The following is a 24,026-nucleotide window of genomic DNA, read 5'->3' as shown; positions in this document are numbered from 1 at the left end:
TCAAAATCATAGCAATCGATATTTTTATTTTCTTTTTGAAATAGGAAGTGTCTTTAGGCCTGCCCATAATCTACGTGTACTTGAATCCACCCAAGTGTTCATTTGAGGGATAAAAAGAGTTCTGATAGCCTATAGTCACGCCCTGAGCTACTAGATGATTGGAAGCAAGGCTCACTCACCTCCACACCGGAGTAAGGAATCTGATTAGAAAAATTGTGGTTCTGTTCCACACCTTAAACTCTTCATCCCACTAATCCCATCAATTCATTGTCCCAACAGACACTTCCAACAGGGGAACCAACAAGATGTCTGACCCTGCACTTGATGCTAGTGAAAATGATCAGGACCTGATAGGAGATGTACAATTAGGCTGATAATGATACTAGGACATGATGAGTGCTACAGGAGAGCAATGCACAAGATCCTACTACGGCTCACAGGAGAATATCCGACACACTGTGAACCAGAAGTTTAAATCTCAGTGCCACAAACCAAGTGTGTGCCTAGATTCAAAATGTTCCAGAGACAAAACACTGAGAGAGGAAAAAAAAAAAAAAAAATATATATATATATATATATATATTCAGATAACAAAACTTGCAAGATCACTTTTGCTCATTATTACTTGGAGAATTCTCTGCTCTTGGTTTTATTTATTTATTTATCTATTTATTTTTTGCTCTTTGAATTTCATTGTTAGAGCAAAGTAGGTCTATATTGTCTTAAGATTATGAGTTGTTTAGATACTTCTCTTCTATTTTTTCTTCAGTATGTCTCCAAAGCTCACCTGATGGTTTGAATTCTTGTTCCTTGCAGTACTTTATTAAAGGAGTCAGATATTCTCCAACACGGAAGTCTGTCTTGGTTTACTGTGATGATCACATTCATTATAAACACATGTAAATTATAGGCATGCACATACAGAGCCTCTCAAACCCAACTGCTTAGAGAAAAACAATTTTTAAAGCAACTTTACTTTCTTACTAATCAGAGTTCATACATAACAGAAACATATTTTTACAATTTATTTCTTAAAATAAATACCAAACATATTTTTTAAAGATTTTTATTTATTATTCATTTATTTGAGACAAAGAGAGAACAGGGGACAGTGTAGAAGAACAGAAAGGGACAAGCAGACTCTGTTCTGAGCTGAGCCGAGAGCTGGACACGGGACACCATCCCATGACCTGAGATCATGACCTGAGCTAAAATCAAGAGTTGGGTACTCTAACCGACTAAGTCACCCAGACTCCCCCAGAGCAATATTTTTTTTCTGTCACTGATAATTGCTAGGAGTCATGTTTGTCAGGGTTTTGCTGCTCACTAATCGTTAGAGCAAAGGTTCAGAGTTACATACACCTGGCTTCTACTTCAGTTCCCATTACTATTTCCTGCTATGTTATTGCAACTAAGTTATTTAACCATCTGAGATTTTAGTTTCCTAATTTGTAAAATAGAGGTAATATTTCCTACCCAAAAGATTGTTGTGAGGGTTGATTATATAACAAAAAGCCTAGAAACTTATCTGTATCATTAAAAAGTTGTTTCTAACATTTGATACTATTGGATGCCAAGTACCAAACAGGGGATAAGAAAAGGTCATTTTCAAGATAAGTCATGGCCTGGGAAGGTCTATGTAGCTAAGTATATACCAAAGGGAAAACAACACTGTTTTTCTTTTATTATGTCAACATTTTCTAATTACTAACAAACATCAGCATTGCCACCCATTGGTACCTTGATTCACTACACACAGCGAATGATAATGATATCATTAGGATTATACGGGAAGCTCTTAAGGAACGAAGGTTCCTGGGTCTCATCTTTAACCGACCAAATCAAAATCTTGTGAGGTGAGGCTAAGAAATCCATGTTTGAAACTGCTCCCCAGGTGGTTCTGATGCTCAGCTAAGTTTAGGAAAACACTGCAATAAATGACCCTAGTCAAGGTTAAGTACAGTAATACAAAAAATACCTTCCCATTTAACCTACTTCTAAGATTTCGGTACAAAAGACTGACCTCGATCTAGCTGAAGAGCAATTAACTCCTATCTGTCTTTATTCATCCATATAAAAAAGGGCAGCGAAAGATAACACTGGGTCAGTTAAGCACCCTTTTCATAAAGCTCTTCTTAATGTGCTATTTTTATGTCAATTTGCCATCATCTAAAACCTTAGAAACATTTTTCTAAAAAAAAAAAAAAAAATTAGGATATGGGATTTAAACCTACCTAAGATCAGAGGTTCCCTGCCTTTTACACATGCTGCTTCCATAGAGTGGTGACGGGGAGGAAGAGGATGGTTGAAATACTGAAGTCTGGGACTCACCTTGAGCCATTTCTCATTTAATTGGTCTGGGTGCTCTCTGGGCATCCAGATGTTTAAAGTTCCCTGGTGACACCAGTGTAGGGTTCAGACAAACATCACTGCTATTATGAGTTACAGCTCATCTTGAGAACAATTGGCTGTACCAGCAATACTTGTCCTCCATGCACCAGTGTGGTTTCCAAACTCCACCGGTCCTCAGATTCACCGGGGAATTTTATAAACACTAGCAGTTCCCCAGAGGCCAATTCAGTTAATATGAAATAGAGTCAAGGAAAGTGTGTTATTTAAAAATTCCCCAGGTAACTTTAATAATAATGATAATAATTACAATAACTAACATCCACTGAGCATTTATATGCCAGGCAATGTTCTAATCCTCTTGCATATATTAATAAAAATCTTCAATAAAACCAGTGAATAGAGGGTCATTGTCCTCCTTTTACACTTGACATTACTGAGGATCAGAGAGAGTAACTTGCCCCACATCACAGAGATCCAAGGTTTGAGCCCAGGCTGTGAGATATCAGAGGTTTGCTTTTAATTTATATATTTTTAATGACGTCTAGATGCACATTATCCTCATTTTATTGGTAAGGAAATCCGCCTAGAAAAAGCAATTATTTGAAGAGAACATAAAACCAATATAGTTATTAGAACTACTCATTAATTTCAGTAGCCATAAAACACCTATATCTTCTAAAAAGATGAACTCGTTTCACTGTCAATCCCTCTTCTCTAAAATCTTCCCAGCCATAAAGGCCAATTGTTAAGGGTCGAACCTAGTCATTTTCTAGATGGACTTCTTTATTGTTTTCCTTTTCTCTGCTGCATTAGTTGCCTTCTATATATGCAGCTAATATTTTGGCATTGAGCTAGCTGGGATTGTTGACATGGTCCTTCCGTCCCTTTGAATATCTAACAGCGTCCAGTTTTTTGTTTTGTTTTGTTTTAGTATAATTGACACACAATGTTATGTTCATTTTAAGTGTATAACATGCTGATTGAACAAGTTTATGCTATGCTCACCACAAGCGTAGCTACCATCTGTCACCACATAACACTATTATAATGCCGTTCAGTACATTCCCTATGCTTTTGTTCCTGTGGCTTATCCAATATCTGTAAGCCTGTATCTCCTACTCCCTTTAACTCATTTTGCCCATTCCCTGACCTCCTCCTCTCTGGCAACCATTAGTTTGTTCTCTGTATTTATAAGTTCTCTGTACTTATAAGTCTGGTTCTACATTTTGTTTATTCATTCGTTTTGTTTTTTAGATTCCACAAAGAAGTGAAATTATACGGCATTTGTCTTTCTCTGGCTTACTCACTTAGCATAATACCCTCCAGGTCAGGCCATGTTGTTGCAAATGGCAAGATCTCATTTTCTACGGCTGAGTAATATTCCATGGTATGTATATATATACCACATCTTCTTTATCCATTCATCTATTGATAGACGCTTGGGTTGCTTCCGTATCTTGACCCTTGTAAATGACAAATAACAATAATGCTGCAGTAAACATAGCATGCATATATATTTTAAATTTAGTGTTTTCATTTTCTTTGGGTAAATACCCAATAGTGTTGATGCCCTGTTTTAAAAGAACTTGTCATTCTCTCCTTGAACATACATGTGGGTGTATCACACACCAGTGGGCTCTTGGATCAATGGACTCCATAGACACCATTTTCATGTTTTTATTTCTGAGTACATAGTACAGTTCAGAGATAGTAGCATGTAACAATATTTGTGTATCACAAATAAAATTATAGCCAGGAAACCATATCTCCATAGCTTCACCAACCAGCAGACTTGAACATCCTTGCTCTCCTGTGCTCTAATCCATCTAACTAACATATTCCCTTACAACATTTATGTTCTTCCCTAATGAAACCAGCCCTTCACTACATGACCCAAAATTAATGTTTATGTCATTAGGACCATTTTCTTTGGAATTTCTGGGCCATTTTAATTACCAGCTTAGGTTACTAGCTAATCAATAACAATACTATGTGTGATACTTTTGGATTCTCAAAGACTCTAATGCTATGCTGTTCAATACGGTAGTCACTAGTTACATAGAACTAGTGAGCAGAGCACACATGATTAGCTTGAAAAGAGATGTGCTGTTAGTGAAAATATATACTGAATTTGGATAGTATGAATAAAATAATGTAAGTTGCATCAACAGTAATTTTAATTACTACATTTTGAAATAAAATGGATATAGTTAATAAAATGCATTATTGAAATTAATTCCACCTGTTTCCTCTTATTGTTTTGAATATGACTAGAAAACAAAATTAGATATAAAGCTTGCATTTGTGGTTCATATATCTATTGGAAGGCATTTCTCTACAATACCAATGATTCTTCTGGTAGCTCCTATATTCTGGCTGTACCACTTATATAGCTGGGTGACATTAAACATGTTACCTAATTTCTCCATTCCACGGTTACTTAACATGCCCAATAATACTATTTACTAGGCTTTTCTATAGGAATGCCATGCCATTATGATTTCAAATTCCCAATATAGAACTAGGCTTCTCAACTATCTTTTCACATTACCACCCCTCACTTACCCGTCCCCAAATGTAGTCACAATTTGACAGCAAAGAATAAGGCAGTCATTCTTCTCCATTAGAAAAGGGACAACTCACTCTCAATGAAACTGCATTTGAAATATGTTAAGCTTTCAGCTTTTCCTCCCACTTTCTATAGGGACCATTTATAAACCACTTATAAACTCTTTCAAAGGTAAAAACTGGACATATGCCAGTTTATTCAGATTTCTAGTTAATAACTGGCCAGCGATCAGGTGATTCAATCAAAATAATTGACCCAAGTGTGTTGAAAAAGCATACATTAAACTGAAATCAATCAATCGATCAATTCCTTGTAGCATCTTAAGGTGGTGGAATTTAAAAGATATAAATGAAAACTAAATTATCACTCTAAAATTATTAACTTCAAATTCTCAATAAATTTTCACCCTTTTATAGTGTTTCATGTTAAATTTATAGCAAGAAAGATGTCATTACTTTTAATCAATTGATGGAACTAATTTTAGGATAAAATACAGTTCAGTAGATGAAAAAAATAAATTTAGTTATGAACTTATTCATGTGATGATTTTCTCTTTACCAGGGGTTTTCTCATCTGTATTACTCAAAGAATTCCATACTTTTGGTAGGTGCTGTTACTTTTAATATTGGTATTAAAATCCAGAATGGAAATGTGTGAAATTCTGCATTTTTATAGTTTTATTTTTTACATCAAGAAAAAATTAAATTATCAGAAGCACATACATACATACTAACTAGGTATTTAGAAAACACCTGAAAAATAGAACCCATGTCCATAATCTTTAAAATGGATTCACGTAAAATATCCATTCATGGTAAAACTTTGTGATTGGTTGCCAGGTGATTCGGTGGGACATGGGGGACAGTGGTGCAGGGTAGGTCCTGGTGCTAAGGAATAGTCATCTTGGAACTTTATTCATATTCTTAGTAAGTAACTTAAACCAAGACAATTATTCATGAGGAAATAATAAAGTAAGTGTGTACCTGTTCCTTGTGTTCTTCGCAAATAAGTATCTAGTCTATTGTAGATTGTAGGATCCTAACACTCTGATTTCAGTACTTGGTGCACAATGTGTTCACATGCTGGAAAGAAGAATTAATTGACTGGCATAGCTTTATAATGAAATAATGCAAAGACTATTTAGCAAACTCAGTTATTTCTATATTTATCAAAGATGGTCTCCATGTGTTATTCAGTTGCAGGCAATTATTACAGAAACAATAATTCATGTACCAAAACTGTCTGTCTGTTTAATTCAGAAAGGCAGCTATTTGGACTTTGTTAAAAAAAAGACACCTATGAACTTTTTAGAAATTGCATTTTGATAAATACTTAATGGAAATGTGGTTTGCACGTGGCTAAAGAGCAAAGAACGATCCCCATGTAAGACTCTAGTGCAAAAATGAATACCTAAAACATCAAATTAGCTTGAAAAATACCAACAATGCTACCAAATTACTGATAAAAGAAAGAAAGAAAGAAAGAAAGAAAGAAAGAAAGAAAGAAAGAAAGAAAGGAAATAGACAAGAAAGATCTATATTTTCATTTTCTTTAAGTACAGGTAAAATAACCTGATCTGCTTATTGAATGACTTTTGAATTGCCAATTTATTTTCTAATATGTATGTGGTGACATTTTGAGAGCTATAAATTACTTCTCTAGTAATTGAAAGATCAAGACATGTCCCCTTAAACCTCATATGCTATAGGGCATGTATATCTGCTAATTTCACAGGTTATTAGTGTGTAAATAGAAATAATTAAAAGAGCATTCTAAACCCACAAGTCTCTGAACAAAAAAAAATGAGATAAGGATAGGAGTATAAGGGATAGCTCAGGGGTTTGGGATAATGAAAGAATACATCAAAACTTTTCTGTACCTTAAAGAGTGTGGTTAATACCATTGAAAGCACATTGAGCACCTCTGTATTGCCTGATATCAATCATGAAATCCCCAAATACTCTGAAGACTCTTCTAGCAGCACTTTCAACCCATCAGAAACTACCAAGTAATGGACTTTTCCAAAAAAGCCTGTCTTCATGTGATTTCCAGCTCTGTTTCAATACCAAATAGAACTGAATGCTTATCAGATCTAATCCAAACTGCCATCAGCTCAGAATTCTGCTCATCTGTCACTACATTATTGGTTCAAGACAATATTAAGACAAAGAACAAGAGACAAAAGCAGTTGGAAAAGCTTTTTTTCAACTTTCTATCCTTTCCGTCGTTGTCTCTTGTACAGCAAACTGTGTGCTTTCAAACTGACTTGAGGTTGAGCCCAAAGTTTCAAATCAACCCATTTGCCTCAGAAATGAGTCACCACATGCAAAAACAGGCTGTACGACTTTGGGGTAGTCACCCGACTCTCTCCTTTTTCCTCTCTTCTCCTATCTTCTCTCCCTCACCTCCAACCCTTTTCCTCCTAGCCAGTGACTTTGGTGCGAAAGAAGGGCCAAAAGCAAATATGAGGGAACTCCCAGGAGTATAAGATCGCTCCCGAGGTTGGCCATTTCACGGAAGGAAAAAGACAGGGAATTTACATAAAGTTTTATATGAAGTGTGCCATTTGTATTTGCAGAATTAAAGGGCTTCTTATTATAATGTTCTTTTGTATCGCTTTGTGTCATTAAAATATAGGACACCAGCAATGAAACTAAAAGTAAATATGCACATATCCTTATCCATGTAGGGAAGCAATAAATCTCCCCCCCCCCCCAGAGCAGCTGTACTACAGCTATCATTTGAATAGTGCAGCTGCCACAACAATATCACATTTTATAGTTAAAAAGCAGTCAAAACTTTAATGTTACAGTGGAGGTAGATATATATTGCACTATAAATAAGCATTCTCTAATGAAGAAATGAAGCATATTTATTTTTTTCCTAGACATACCATTGAATAACATATATCTCACCTACTGCAATCTGTCATAAAAGAACTCATTATATTTGAACGTCTATAATACAAAACTCTGATTTATACTAATTAGGTTGGCTTTCATTGAGACATATGAGAACTTGAAAACACTTGGCCTGGGAGGCAAACTTTACTTTTTTCATATATATATATATATATATATATATATATATATATATATATATATCTCCACCCCACTTCATGCTTCAAAATACATGCCTAATGGATCTTTGGAAGGATTTGGTACTCTTTTCCTTCTACATATTTTAAACTTGTGGGTTTGATTGACAGAGGTGAGAGTTACATGCAGTTTGGGGAAACTCAGTTTGGCAAACGCTTAAACCTAAACTGACTAGCTGTACAGCAGGCTTATTCAGAACAATGTGATCTCAGTCTAAAGATGGCATCATGAAAGATTCTCTGGTCTCTCCCTCAGTGCCTCATGGGATGTAGTTTTGGGGCTCATCAATAAGCTTCCAGTACAAAAGTTTAGCTCTCCACACACACTTTGATGAGATCAGCTTCCTCTGAGGGAGTAAGAAGGGATGTGGATAAATATACAGTAGTCATGGGGAGTATGTTCCAACTACCCCAGTGGATGCCTGAAATCACAGATAGTATTGAACCACACATACATATATATATGCTGTTTTTTCCTATACCTATGTACCTATGAGAATGTTTAATTTACAAATTAGGCACAAAAGGAGGGTAACAAAAATAATAAAATAGAACAAGTATAACAATCTACTGTAATGAAAGTTATATGAATGTGGTCTCTCTCTCTCTCTCTCTCTCAAAACATCCTGTTGTTCTATACTCACCCTTCTCATGATAGGAGACGATAAAATATGTGTTGAGACAAAGCGAGGTGAATGACACGGGTTCTGTGACATCGCATTAGGTAACTATTGACATTCAGATGATTCCTCAGAAGGAGGATCATCTGCTTTCCAACCACAGTTGACTTTGGAAACTGAATAACTGAAATCATGGAAACTGAAACCATGGATAAAGAGAGAGTACAGTACGAAAAGGAAAAAAAATAGTTAGGAGGCATTTATACACATATATGTATATATGGACAAAGTTGTTCCTATTGTTCCTATTTTACTAGCTGGTCAGTTGATATCAAATAGATGCTTAAGTAAATATGGAGAAAAATATGAAACTCTGCAATTCGTCTTTTGAGCAAAGACAGTTTATCCTAACCAGTCTTAAAATTCTGATAAAGGAACCCAGCACACCTTTGGAAGTCTTGCATTTCACAAGTTTTCTGTGGGCCTATCACATCATGCTCATGATATGTGGCAACACCACAGTGACCTACGTAAAAGCGGGAGCACTTCCCTCTTCTATGACACAATGGGTACATTTGGCGTCAGAGAAGCCACTTGAAATGAAGTCTCCCTCACACCATAGAGTGTGACCCTTTGGCTCATAGCATTGCCGTCCAATATGCAGCAAGCCAGCACCAAGATTGCTGCCAATGAAGCTGTAAATACAAAATCTATAAGCACCAGGAAAGCCTGTGAATGAAGTTCATGTCTATGCTTTCGTCAACTCACCAATTGCACTGTGGTGCTGTAAAAAAAATCATGCAAAACCAAAACATGTTGTTGGTGTATTTCATATACTCACCCTCTTTGGCAGAGTCTGTCCAAAGGTGGAATCTAGATGCCCTGATTGCATAGGACATGTTGCAGTAAGAATAGACTAGGTAAACTGAACTAATTTCAAAATCAATTTGGTACTGACCCAAATGATCCAAGAATATATGCTGGGACATTTGGTACATGGATAATTAGGGACAGGCCATTTCAATAAATATTTAATAAGTTCCCTCTAACTCTAGAGCCCCACATATAAGTATTAAGTATTTATATAGGTACAAATAATGCTCAGTGTTTCCATAAGGCCTACAAGGTATAGAAAAAGATATTTCCATATGTATGCATAATAAGAGACTGAATGTTTAAGTACCACATGTTTCTGATTCTCCGAGAAGGAATAATAATTAAAGAACACCAGGACATTTTACTAGAGAGTATATTACACACACATTCTCTCTCCGAAATTGTCATAACCACCATAAAAAAAGGAATGTTATATATTCCTCATTTTGAACATGGAAAACTGAGGCTCGTTTCTGCTACTTGGATTGGAGAAGGACTCCACGAAGATGAGTGGGTTCTCTGGGAGAGGGAAAGTGATGTTGGTCTTAGAGAGCAGCACGAGTAGAAGTCTGTAAGCACGAAAACACCTGGCATGTTTGAGCAAAAGTGAGTGGTCTTGTGTCCTGGTGCACAGCAGATGTGTGAGCAGCAGGTGTGGCGACACAGGAGAAGTGCACCAGCAGCAGAAGACAACAGGTCAATAGAGTAAAGCCCCAGGCTGTGAATTCATCTGTTGATTAATCCATTTGGAAATGGAGCCCTGGTCTAAAGGGAAAATTAGTACAATTGAGGTGAGGAGTGTTTTAGTCAGTCCAAGCTGCTATCACGTACCACAGACTGGGTCGTTTGAGCAACGAAACTTTATTGCTCACATTTTGGGAAGCTGGAAACCTAAGATCAGAACCCCGGCATGGTCAAGTTCTGGTGGGAACCCTCTTTCCGGCTTGCAGATTTCTGCTTTCTCACTGAGGCTTCAAGGGACAGAAAGAGAGATCATCTCTCATGTATCTCTTCTTATAAGGGCACTGATCCCATTCCTGAGAGGTCCACCCTCCTGGCCTCATTACTTCCCAAAGGCCCCACCTCCAAACACCAGCACTTGGGGATCAGGGCTTCAATATATAGACTCTGGGGGGATGCAAATATTCAAGTCCATCGCAGTAAGTACGAGATGTTAGGACCTATAGCTCAATAAATTTCAAAATACGGGGATCCCTGGGTGGCTCAGCAGTTTAGCACCTGCCTTTGGCCCAGGGCATGATCCTGGAGTCCCGGGATTGAGTCCCACATTGAGCTCCCTGCATGGAGCCTGCTTCTCCCTCTGCCTGTGTCTCTGCCTCTCTCTCTGTGTGTGTCTCTCATGAATAAATAAATAAATAAGTAAGTAAATAAGTAAGTAAGTAAATAAATAAATAAATAAATCCTTTAAAAAATAAATAAATTTCAAAATACTTCTTTCCCTTCTGTCTTGTTCCTGAGATCTTTTTCTACTTCTGCATAGAAATTACTAGGTATGGTTGCATTTTCTATGAAGTGAGCCATTTGAAAAGGAAATGCTAATGTATGCATTAATGTATGCATATATTATATATATATATATATGTATATACTTTTTCTATTATCTTAACTCTGGATTAGAAATGGCCCTTCCAAATCAGAGCACAGTGTCCCACTAAGAATAAACTCGGAAATGAATGACTGTATGTGTTTCTGTGCCATCCTAAGATAATAAGCACCTCTGAAGGAACATTCATTTTTGTCAGACCCCAGAGACACCATGGACTGCCTGGAGACAACAGTATTCCCATTAATCCCCAGGATACCTGGGACAATCTGACTCACTCTGTGAAAATATTGTTGAGAGTTTTAGACAAAAAGGAGTAATAAACAACAAATCTACAGAAGAGAGAGCTCTCCACAACCTCGCATGCAAGAAGGACTCTGGGCACAGGAAACAATTTGCTTTCCGTATTTTGATAATTTAGCAGTCAGCATGGTCACAATTTTGAAATTAGCCTGAGCTTCCGTGGGACTGAAATGCTCATCTATAAACAGGGAGTCTCGGAGAGAACTTGATGGAGACAAGAATGGGGGATTCAAGGGGAACACCTCGTTCTCACGGGGGCGTTCAGGGGGGCGGAGGGAGGTTTCTAACTTTGAGGAAATCATCTAATTAGAATCTTAACAATTCAGGCCATTGTCAGAGAGCCTGATGTGATACGTCTTTTCATTCCTCAACTTACTCTCAGGGAAATACCATGGCATGGCAGCAAATACATCCAATAAGTATTGCCAGATAATACTTATATAATACTTATAATACTTTTGTCACATTACAGTCCAGGTTGCTAGTTTCATATTTACAAGCAAATTGTTACCTCAAAATATGAAACGCTGGCATTTGGAGAAACACAGAAATTACTCACTTCCCTGGAATTCTGCATGACAAATGAGTACTATGCTTTAACTCTAATAAATGTAGCTGTAACAGTTTTCATAAACATTCTTGAGATGTTCTTCTGGAGTAGCTTTATTTTGGCACCCTACTTTTCCTGCTTAAACAAATGAAAAGGTTGGCTGATATTGTCAAAATACAGCACTTCTGGTGAACCAAGAGCCATTTATTAAAATAATGTATCGATGCAGTGTCATAAAATACAAAATCATATTTCTGCAGGAAAAAACCTATTACCCTAAGCCAAGATTATTTTACTTTAAAAGAAAAATTATGGGAGTTACGGATTCTGAAAGTAATATGATGTGGTTCCGATCTTGGCCTTTCATGGTGGCTTTTAATGCACCATGATGTGTTAGGTAAAAAAGATATTTGTATAATTAACAAGTCTTGTCTTCGTAGAAATGCATTAACTGAAAGTAGACTCTAAATACCTTATGACTCAAAATCATTAACACAAATGTGACTTTTCTCTAGTTGTAGTGAGACTAACACGTAGGCAAGTGTAACAACAACCAAAATACACACACACACACACACACACACACACACACCCCTCGTGGAGGGTCAGGGCTCTCCAGAGTTGACCATTTTCCTGATATCATTTTAATCTTGTCCTTTGTCACAGCACTGCACTTTTTGCTCTAAAGGTTTCAGCACTAAAAAGTGGGGAGGTGAAGCCATAGTTCAATTCAATTTATTTTTATATTGCTTCTCATACAAAGTCTCTCAAAACGCTTTACAGTAAGAGATAAAATAATCATATAACACTTGCCCATATTCGAAACGGCAGCGATCACCCAGACAGCAAGGGGGAAAGCTGTGCGCAGTCATGGGTCAAAGTCCCTGGTGAAACACCCCTCGTTTAGAAGCCATATAAATGAACGTTTCAGCAAAATGACGTGGCTATATAATATCCCTCGCCGAGCCCCACATTCTCAAGGGAAAAGTGAGAGGCTTCATTTTTCTATTCAAATAAAGCATTATCTCTCTCAACCTGTGGTGATCCCAACTGGTTGACCAGTTTCCTCTCTTGCAAAACTACAGAGCCAAAGCACAGGAACACGCTTTCTTTCCATTGTTGCCAATTACTTTAATCACACATGATTTATGGCTTCCTGGAAAGCAGTTGTTCTGGGGCACCTCTTTTCCTTGTCTGTGTTCCATATTTTGGCCCCAAGAGGTAAAGGAGAAAGGCTGGTGGGAAGACTAAAATGGGTGGTCTTTTTTTAGTCAACCTCGAGCGTGATCTTGCACACACACACATACACACACACAAAGGAAATGCTTACACTTGAGACTTGAAAACTCAGAATGAATCAGTGACAGTCTGGGGCAGGAAGAAGGAAGAAGGGAGGATGATGGAGAAAGAATTTTTGCTAGATAAGGCAGCTCAAATTAAATAATAATTCCCACTGGAAAAAAAAAAGTAAAAACGAATGTCTGGAAAGGATAATGAAAAAGCCAATCCTGGCTAAAGGAAATTAGGTCAAATCGATATATCAAGTTTGTGTAGCACTTTTAATTTACAGAAGGGTTATTCTGGACTTGATGTAAGGAAATTGGAGATGTAACTATTCTCTGAGAGTGATAGAGTCACCCGGCATGGGAAGAAAGTACGGTCAGCAGTTGAAAGCTACCATATTTACAAAGATGTTCTGTTACAGAGCAAATAGCAGTTTGAAACTACCAGACCCAATGAAAGTAAATTCTCAGAAAAGAAGCTTCTCTTCTGGCCCCCACCCAACCCCTTCACATAGTTTTTCAAGTACTGAGATACAGTGTCCTCTACCAAAAACATATTTTTCTCCCCAAAAAAACGTGCAAAAATCAAAAGAAATCTCTGGGTTCAGGAGTATTTGCAGTATTCACATCAGTAAATAATCCAAAATTTGTTTAGGAAGCATGTTTCTAGAAGGATATGAACCTTTTCTATCCTTTACTTCTTTAATGGAGTCACATCTTTATAATACATAATAACAAACAGAATATATTGTAACTCATTTCTTGACCTTTTAATATTTCTGTCGCTGATTGTCAGAGTTGAGAACTACTCTCTATCCTGAGGTGATGGATTATTTAATTAACCATTGACCTTTTCTCAACATTTGTTGACAATGAGCACAGTCCCATGAAAGCTGCCTGCTTTGGATATTGGTCAATTCTGTGTTGTTTATCAATAGGGGAATGCCATTTTTCATAACTTAGATCAAATAACCAGAATTACTTTTTGCCATTTATTTGTCCAAACCTATTTTTAAATGGATTTATGTCTCTTTCCTTTTTAACTGTCTATTAGAAAAGAATAGGTTTATTATACCTTTTCAAAACAAATCCCATGTCAACAAGCAAACATGTCTGATGGAATTTAATACAGTCAACCTACAAAAAAAATCATGTTTTCTAGTTATGAATCTTTTGGACAAATTTGCAGTCATTCATCGCTAACAATATACGCCTCTCCAGGTTCCCAGTTTTTTTCTAGAAAATAACATCTCTGAGGAGAGTAAGCAGACCCTTTGGAAAATTCATATAGTTGTTCGTTAGTTCCATTCACTACTCAGGGAAACATTCCTGCGTTTTCTCCAACGGCTGTTTTTCTTCATAGAAGGTCAAAAATTTTGTGGAAATAGTTTGGCTAATTAAATATTAAAATTAGAATCTTTCATTTGAATGACTGACTTGTTTCTATACTTGTAGTAAATAGCGTCTTCCTGTACTCCTTCCAATAGTCCCACACCTACCCACTTTCCTTCCAGAAAGGCTTTATATCTTGGAGGCAGGAGTGAGGAGAAAACATTGCAAGCCCAGGCCAGAGTTTTCATTGAGAAAGTTCCCTTTCTGCAGACATTTCTGTTCCCAGGATCAAGTAACCTGGTAAGAAGGGGAAAAGTGTTCAGAGGGTCCAGATTGGCCATTTTCTCTGTTGGCATCATTGCTACGTATTCAGCCCTCAGAGAGTTCGAGTCCTAGAAGTTTGATCGAGGGCATAACATAGTGCAAAGGAGTCTGGAGCCAGACAGCCCTGATCTTGAAATTTTAGTTCTTCTCCGTTCTGGGTGGTATTGTGCACCTCCTTCATTTTCTTGATACCTCCATTTCCTCATCTATAAAATGGGAATAAAAACAACCACTTCTCTAACTATAGAATTGAATGATATAATATATACAAAGCTCCTGGAAAATAGAAAAATCCCAATAAGACAAAGCTGTTCTAATGTAATACTGAATTTTCCAGTTTGTCGCGTAGAACATGGCCATTATCTCTGCAGAGTGGAATACAATATATTAGAGATGTTTCAGCAACAATTGAAGTCCATTTTCATCTCCCTGGAGTCCACAGTGTTTAAAGACTTGACATTATGGAAGTATATTGTCTTCATTAATTTATGTTAATTTTTAATGTTAGTGTGGCAGTACGGTATGATATACACAAAAGCCTGTGTGTATGTGTGGGTTTGCTTCTATATACAACACACACAGGGTGAAAGTTTTGACCCTAAGAAAGCAGATTTTCATTAAAGCCTAAACCTAGGACATAATATAAAGCATTAATTGTAATAGCAGCTCTTTTTTTTTTTTTGGCGTGACAAGAATAAGAATTCTTAAGATGAAAGATGTTTTGAAATTAGCAAAAGCATGGTGTATCTATTGATCATATTTTATGAAAATGTTACCAGAATTAAACTGTAGAGCTTTACAATTATGTCCCAGGACACAGCACATGCAAGTTACATTTTTGTTGCTTTCTTATGTATCCGTTAATCCAGTTATTTCCCTCTGGCGTCCATCAATTTCCCTTCCACGCCAAGAGCTTATCTCCTGTTAGAACAGAACTATATGGGCATATCATCGGATATCTAGATGGCTAAGTTGTACGTTTGATACATGGGTGACGTTAATGTAATATTATGATGGATATCTATTAGCACGTACATCACTGAAATATAGACTCTCTAACGTCTGACAGTGTCTGCCCTTTCCACGTCAGTGTCAATCCACACCAGAATCAAAAGAATGAACAAATGTGACAGGAGAGGCTGTACCAATTATAGATGAAGGGATAGTATCTACTCCCACCATTTGATGTGATTTATTTGGCGGTCCTTCTGCATTTGTAGGCAGCAGATTGTAGCTGTTTAAGAAGTGACAAATGGTACTCAATGACACTGAATGACTCCTCTAATCAATTTGACTTGTCTAAAAAAGTGGTCATGAATCATGCTATAGGTGGAATGTTAATGGATACAGAAAAGTTTGATTTTTTTTTTGCCATAAAAACATATATTCCAAATACATACACAAAGGAGTATAAGAAATAAGTAACAGAATCAGTTTGTTGTAATAATTTCTTTCAAAGAAGATTTTTTGTTAAAAAAAACAGGTTTTATAAGTTTTTAATCAAGGATTTTCTTTCAGAGAAGCGAAATTTTTTATTTGAAAGAGATGTTCTTTTGGGGGGACAGTTTTATTTTGGGGAAGGGTAGCACGTGGTTGTCTACATAATCGCATACTTCTCTGGAAGTAGAAAAGTAACACAACCTAAACTAGGGTTGTCAGTGAAATAATTGAGGCTGCTATTATATAAAAAGCCTTTGGGCCTATGGGTCCAGATATTGACTAAAGGTTTCAATTATTGCTTAGCCCTTTTGAACAAAACTATTTGGGTCTAAGCGATTTCATTGATGAATTTATTGAATTAATTATAAAATTAAAAAAAAATAATTACCTCTTCTGCACGGGTTTGATCATACCAGAAGAAGAAGTCATTTTCCCCTTTAACACTGGAGAAATATAGAGATATATATGCTTTCAGATGGATGCATGCTTTTGTCCCACACATCTAACTAGTATAATGGAATCAAGTCACAGGCCGGGCTAACCTCACCCAAGTGTATTTACATATTTATTTCAGTTTATTAGACGTAGGTAGTCTTTTACATACTGAATTCAAACCACTACTGCTCTAAGCCAAGAATGATTTTTTCCTATCTCTCTATTATTCAAATTTATTAAACAATATTTCACATTTGTTTGACACCATGTCAAACTCAGTACTCCTAAAGCAAGGCTGCAGCTTTGGAACTGTTATGCTTTCTCGGACTTTAATCATTTTTGGCAAGGCTCCACTTCCTGTCAGAGAGTGAAACAGCTTTGGAATGTCATTTTCACGAAAGAAAACAGAGAGAATCCGAGAGGAAGTTCTCCTCCACTCCAGATCCCCTAAGATACTCAAACACGCTCGCAGGAGGGCTGGAATACATCAGACATGAGCAGAGGGAAAAGGACACAATTTTCCCACATTAAAAATACATGGATAAAGTTGAACTTCTGCTAAAAATAGTTCCCATGACTAATCCTATTAAGTTTAAAAAATCGGGCAGTATCTTCCTTGAAGCAGCATTACTCTCTGCCATCGCACTGTGCTGCTGCCCGCACCCCCAAAGCCAGCACCCCTCCGTGTTAGGCCCTCATCCTTCCCTTTGTGATCACATTAAGGGGGAAGAGGAGAGAGAAAGAGATCATGCCTTTTATTCAGGTCTCAGATATCAAAGGAAAGCAAAAAAGAAAATAAATAAATAAAAAATAAAAAAATAAAGAAGATATACAGATCAAAATTATCTCAAAATCCCAAAACTTTTGAAGAGCAATATACTGTCCTTACACATCTGCAGTGTTTTCCCACTTGCTCTGGGATGCCCTCCTTGGCCCCCAGGACCAACGAGATTGCAGAAAGCAGATTCAGATGGCTCGGAGTTATGCCACTTGGAGGCCTAGACAATGTTGGATGCAAACCATTGAGCCGCAAGGGGTGAGGAGTCTATGCGACTTTGGACACGGAAGCCTCCAATTTTGGCCTCATGTGACAAGCACATTGACTACATAAGGGAGGGGAGAGGATGGCCACGGATGGTGGAAAATGCTGGAGAGAGCTGCAAGATTCCAAACCAGGCACGTAGGCGAGGAGGCCATCAGTGCTCCCATCTCACTGTCCTGCAGTTCACACTAATAATCAATGTCACTTGGGCATTTTAGAGGGGAGAAGTGGGAATAGAAAGGAGTCACCGCAGAAGGAGTCATTAGGTGCCATGTCATTGGCATATGTTAGCTAAGTGATTAGCGATGGTGAGGTTCAGCTGCAATGAAACCTAAACCCAGCTGATGCCATTAACACGGTGGATCTAATGAACCCCACAGACCACATTAAAGCCGAGAAAGCAAAAACGACAATTGGAGAATGGCTCTTAATGAAATCATCAATCCAAAAAAGGAGGGGGGTTAGATGTCATTTAAGAAGCCTTTGTGGATGAGCTGGACAATCACTTACTCAAGCACGAGTTGTAAAGGCCAGACAGGTAACCTCCCCCTGACTGTGCAGGAGATCCTTTGGAAATCTCTGTTCAAGCCCCCGGGCCGTCCTTTCAGCTTTGCGTTTGCAGGCAGCAAACAAATTGCCCCTCTGATTTAGATTTTTCCACATCGTTGCCATAATGTGCAAATGCCCATCGCTGCATAAGTCATAAAGAAAAGATCCTCTAAATTCGTAATCGAATTGCACGCGTTTAGGCTAATCCATAATGCACAGCCACTTACACATCAGATCTTACCCTGTAGAGATGCGCTTCTTTGAAAACTAGGACCTACAACTCCATCTTTGTGTAGGTCTGTCCAGAAAGGATTCGATCACCTACAGGCTAACCATTTTTCAGTTTACCTCACACATCAGGAAGGTTCTAGCACCATAATTACCAAAGCAATTAAGAGGGAAACTTTTGAAGTTTCCCAAAGGAAAGTAACTGTCAGGCTAACAAGCAGTACAGTCGTAGTAAAGAGTAGTAAAGAACGTGGGTGCCAGAGCCACACAGCCTGGACTTAACTCTCAACTCTGCTACTTACTAATTTTCAAGTTGTAATTTCTGTGGCAATGTTGGTCCAGCAGAAAAAGGAAAAAAAAAAAAAAATATATATATATATATATGGAATTAAGACAGGAAACAAGTGAAAGCAGCAAAAGTGGTTTTTCTTCCTCTTTTGAGCATCAACCCTATAATTACCACAGTGCTGTACTTAATATTGTTACTTACTTACTTATAGTGAGTTTATGAGTTAATGAATTTTAACCATGGCCTCCTATGGATGTACAAGGTTTGTCCTCTGCCTGAACCATCCAACAACAAATCTGAATCAGTGTCCCCCCGGGGGCCAGCGAGATCCAGAAGGCTAGGAATTCAAATGTTCAGAAACTGGGTACAAAGCTTGTGTGTCAACAAACAGCAACAATTAGCAAGGATAAACCACTACGCTTGAAAGCAGAAACATTCCGCATCTAGGAAGGTTGCAATTTTATAAGCCATTTACAGAGTTTCAGGGCAGCATGACCCAAGCTCCGAGAACTCCAGGTTCCTGTTTAAGGAGCCAAATTACAATAGATATTTTAATTTTAAAATTTTAAATAGGCAAAGGAATTGTGATTTTGCAACAAAGAGTAGAAGCCCAATCTCAGCATGTGTGGTTTCAAGGTTTTTCTGTGCCCTTTGAAAATATAGGCCTATTTCTCTAGCCTTGGGGGTTCAAGCTGTGATTTCAGATGCCTGTGTTCTAATTCTATTTGGCCACTAACTAGATAGCTACTTAGTTAATCTCTCTCTGCTCCTTTTTTTTTTTTTTTCCCCCATGTAAAATCAGGGCAATAGTCATGGCTACCTCATGAGGTTATCCTAAGAATCAAATGAGATCATATATTTTGAGCATGTAAAACACCACCTCATACACACAAAGCCCACAATAAATATCAGCTATTGTATTTGTTGTGCTGGATAGTATTATACATTTTTATCATGACACGTGAAACACTCTCAATTCTAGATTCCCGGGAATCAATTCTCCTTCCTTTGTGCCCATATGCACATTGGCTAGCCACTGTTGCAAATTCCAGCATGAAAGCTTTTTCTCCTGATCCTTCCCAATTCCTCCAAATCAGTAATGATCCTGCATCTTAGAAGTCCAGTGAAACCATCATCTCTTGTTCTTCTCTTTCCTACTTGTTCTGTCTTGCTTCTCTTCTAATTTCTGTGGTGACTGAGTTTTGGTGGTCCCTAAACTCAACAGTCAGGCTTTGCAACCTCGGAGAACCTTTTCTACAGCATGAACATAGCTAGCTTTTTTGGCCAGCTGAGTCCACCAACAGATGATTCCAATGGTACCCTTACTTTTCATGGTTGCTTTTGTGTTGGCTTCTCCGCAAGCCCAATACCACGGCCTAATCCCAGATTGCTGAAGAATGCCTGTAGGGGAACAGTCACCAAAGATGACTCTGATGAACAGCTTGCTGCAGCTCTAATGGTGAGACATATAAAATGCATCATACATTAAATTTAATGTTGCCTCATTAGTCTTAATTAGATTCCTACATTACACCAGGATTATGGTTTCTCCGTGTTTATGTTTTCTCCTAAAAATGAGTCTACCCCAGATAATACTTCAGTGTACTTTTTAAATCTTTGAATAAAAATGTCCAATAATAGATTAATATCAAAAATACTCTCGATCTTATAAAAATAATATCAAAAGAAAGGCAAACAAAATTAATATATGTCCAAGGAGTTTCGTGTCATTCATAAAGCCTATAAAAGAAGTCTTGTAACTCAGGAATAAACCTAAAAACTGCAAACATTTGTTCACTAAGAAAAGTAATTGGTCTATTATTTCCTTTATTCCCCTTTCTATCATTATGCATAATATGGATTTTTTTTTTCAATGAAGGAATGGTTGTCTCCCTCCTCTTCCCTCATTTCATAGTTCAGCTTCTCCTTTTATTGGTATTTACTGTGAAGACATAGCACACATCATATAGCTATTAAAGAAGAAAGGGACCTGAGAAAGCATAGAGCCCAGCCATTTTTAATAATTAAGAAGTTGTGGCCTAGAAGCTTTGCAGACCTGGGGTGGCATAGACATAATGGTGGCTTCTTGACCAGAAGGCAGATTTCCTGGCCCACTATTCATCATAGTTGTGACCAGCTCCATAATGCATCTGGGAATATATTCTGCTGCCATGGTCCAAACACACCCTGCAATACAGGCCTCCTGATCTCTGGCTCTGAGTTCACGTGTTCATGTAACCACACACCTGAACAGACTCTGAAATACCCATTGTTTGGCTGCATTTTTACCAGTAATCACACATACATAAAATGAAAAATACAATGTAAATCAGGTCTGTCAAGAATTCTTCAGTTTTCCGTCACTGGATAGTGAAGGGGTTGGCGGTATGGAAGTCTTGAAGGACTACCTCTCATTCACATCTGTATGTTAGTAATTTAAGGATTTTAACTAACATGAACCAATGGATTAAAACATTTAGTCCTGCTGTAAAGCTGTAGTTTTGCTTCCTGTTGGAAATCGACATCATCATGTCTCACCGTGTTCTCATCCATGTGTCCCTGGGTTACCCACTACCCTCCAGCAATTGCTAAGATCTGGTCAATGCCACTGCACAGTGAAGTTTCATCTGGGAGGAAAATATTAAGATTCAGGGGCTGAAGAAGGAAATAAGAGAGTGAAGAGAAGAATTAAGAACCAAACAATATTCTTGTGCAACTTGAAAACACTCAGCTAAGCATGGAAAACATTTAAAATTTGCTAGTCCCTTGAGACTGTGAGCGAAAGGAACAGATAGCCATGGGGAGAGCTGGGAGGCTTGGAAAGAACCAGTGAGCACAAGAGATCAAGCACATTGTAGGCCAAAAAGCTTTCAGACAGTATCATTATATTCATTTCTGTAATCTACAAAATATGGAAATACAGACCTATTTGCAAAACTAGCAAAATTACCTACATGTTTGTCCAAGAATTATGCCTGACCATCATGAGTCACTTTCCATCATTTTATGCTAACTAGTTGTTAATTTAATGACCCTGGTAATAGCCCCCTGGATACATATTCTAAATCCTGAAGTTCCTAAAAAGATCTTAAAACTATTTCCAAATCAATGTCAACACTTGCAAGCTAAATAAACAAATTACATTTTGGTGAATAAAACTGCTGATTAGATGGTGGAATATGTAGGTAAAAGATATTTGAACGTTCTCTGAAATATAGAAAGAAATTTAAAGAAGACAAAGACATACGTGGTACAACCACTCATGATTTAAAATTATGTAATTGATCATATAGTCAGCACTTTTATTGTTCATAATCTACAAGAATACAGTTAAAGAATTAATCATTAAATACTCGGGAAAAAATGTCTCATGAACTTTTAACAAATTTATACTAGGAGAGCCAATTCTATAGTCATGTAATGAAATGGACAGTAGCTCTGCTATTAAACTTTTGGTTTAGTAGCAAGTTATCAAACCACCCACAAAATGTCAAAATATTCTATACACCTCAGAACTAAAGATGTCTGACTCTCAATGATTCATGGAAACATTATTTAAAATGTATTTTCTGTTCATTTCTGTCCAGCGCTGCACCTTTTATAAACCTACTGATTAATATCAAACAGTGAACAAATCTGACAAGTAGGATTACCAATCTAACAAAACTGTTTATAGTGTGAATGAAAAAAGCACACCATTTCCAGGCAGTGTACTTAATAATAAAATCCTGTTGTACTTAAGTGGTGAAGGGATTACTTAACTGTCAAAGTTCCTTTAACTGTTAAGAGTTGCCACATTAAAGACATGCTTTTCGAAAGCGCCAGAAGAATATTTCATGCCAGTTTATTCATTATCATATTTTTATATTTAAATATAACATAATTGATGTGTATAAAAATAAAATAAATTCAACTCTTTGAAATTAAATTAGCTTCACCTAAGGCATTTTTTATGGTAAAGAATAAGCAAAGAATTATTTTCTTATACAGATTTAAACTCACTTTTTATAAATACTATACAAATTTTGTCAAATAGTATGATATCAATATATATTATGGTTTATATTTGAACATTTTTCTTTAAAAAAAGGAGCTTTTATATCATAAACCACATAATTTCTGTGAGATATTTTACAAAATCCTTTCTTTAATTTTGAAAAACACTCTAGTCTACTTCTTTTGTTACCTAGATAGAATTATAAAACTACAGTTTATAGAAAAAATAACTTTTTTCTCAATAATCATTAAGAATTATTGATATATCAGCAACAAATAATTTGTATGACTAAAGTTAATTATCAGAAACAAACAAGTTTTATAGATAAATGAAGAGTTTAATTAAACTAGCCTAAAACTCTTTAAAACTATAAAATTCCCAAAATGACAAGAAGAAAATCATCATCCAAAGACCTATCCCCATGATAATTTCAAATTCTGTTTTTGATAGTTTAAGACTGGACATTTTAAAATTTCATTTCAACATGACAATTTCTGTTAAATTATTTTTAATGAGTTTACCTGCTAAGTCTATAGAAACAAATGAAACTATAGAAACTTCACAGAGTCCAAAGCATTAACTAATATTTCATATCTACATATTGATCTTGAGCCTATGTACATGGAAATCATAAGAGAAAAGTTTTTTGTAACTGTTAGAGTAAGAAACAAAAAGCATGTGAAGAAATAAAATCTCAGGGCCCAATTCATTTTCCCTCAAAATGAATAAAATAACTGCTACCAAGGAACAACATTGCTACAAATGATGGGTTAAGGAGCTCCATAGATCTATCTTTCTGTGGAAGCAACCACTAAGCTGGCAAAAACTTTCAGAATCAAATGTTTTGAAACCCTGAATACTTCTATAAAATCTTACAACAACCACGGAATGCTTAATGAACAAAAAAAGTTACTAAATTTTGGCATTTAATATTTGCAAAATGCATATGTCCACATACATCCAGCTATAACACACAACTAAATGACAGTGAGACAAATACCTCCCTTACAATTGACTTAATAAAGACAGCCATTAAAAGCATCCAGTTTCTGTCCAGGGCTTGGGAAAACACGTGAGCCAGTACACCACTGTGGGAACATAAATTAGCATCATTCCGGAGGACATTTTGACTCTGTCAAAATTCAAAATGTGCATATACTCAGATGCAGCTATTCC

At 36.8% G+C, this 24,026-nt stretch overlaps 1 long non-coding RNA gene across 2 annotated transcripts in view; it reads right to left on the bottom strand.

Moving 5' to 3' along the window:
* Positions 1–1,870: 1,870 nt before the first annotated feature.
* The window catches only part of LOC144291812 (uncharacterized), a 107,084-nt gene continuing 84,928 nt past the window's right edge, over positions 1,871–24,026 (bottom strand). Inside the window, exons 5-7 of one of the 2 annotated variants that reach the window (XR_013359358.1) lie at positions 5,905–6,003; positions 3,660–3,815; positions 1,871–2,935 (exon numbers count right to left, since the gene is read on the bottom strand). This is a non-coding gene — a long non-coding RNA (uncharacterized LOC144291812). The remainder of the gene's footprint in view (positions 2,936–3,659; positions 3,816–5,904; positions 6,004–24,026) is intronic. The other variant, XR_013359357.1, reaches the window with a different exon arrangement.

Source organism: Canis aureus, chromosome 20, assembly GCF_053574225.1.
Source record: "Canis aureus isolate CA01 chromosome 20, VMU_Caureus_v.1.0, whole genome shotgun sequence".
Taxonomy (NCBI): Eukaryota; Metazoa; Chordata; class Mammalia; order Carnivora; family Canidae; genus Canis; species Canis aureus.
The sequence above is the reverse complement of the archived record's forward strand: the minus strand, read 5'-3'. Positions and strand labels throughout refer to the sequence as shown.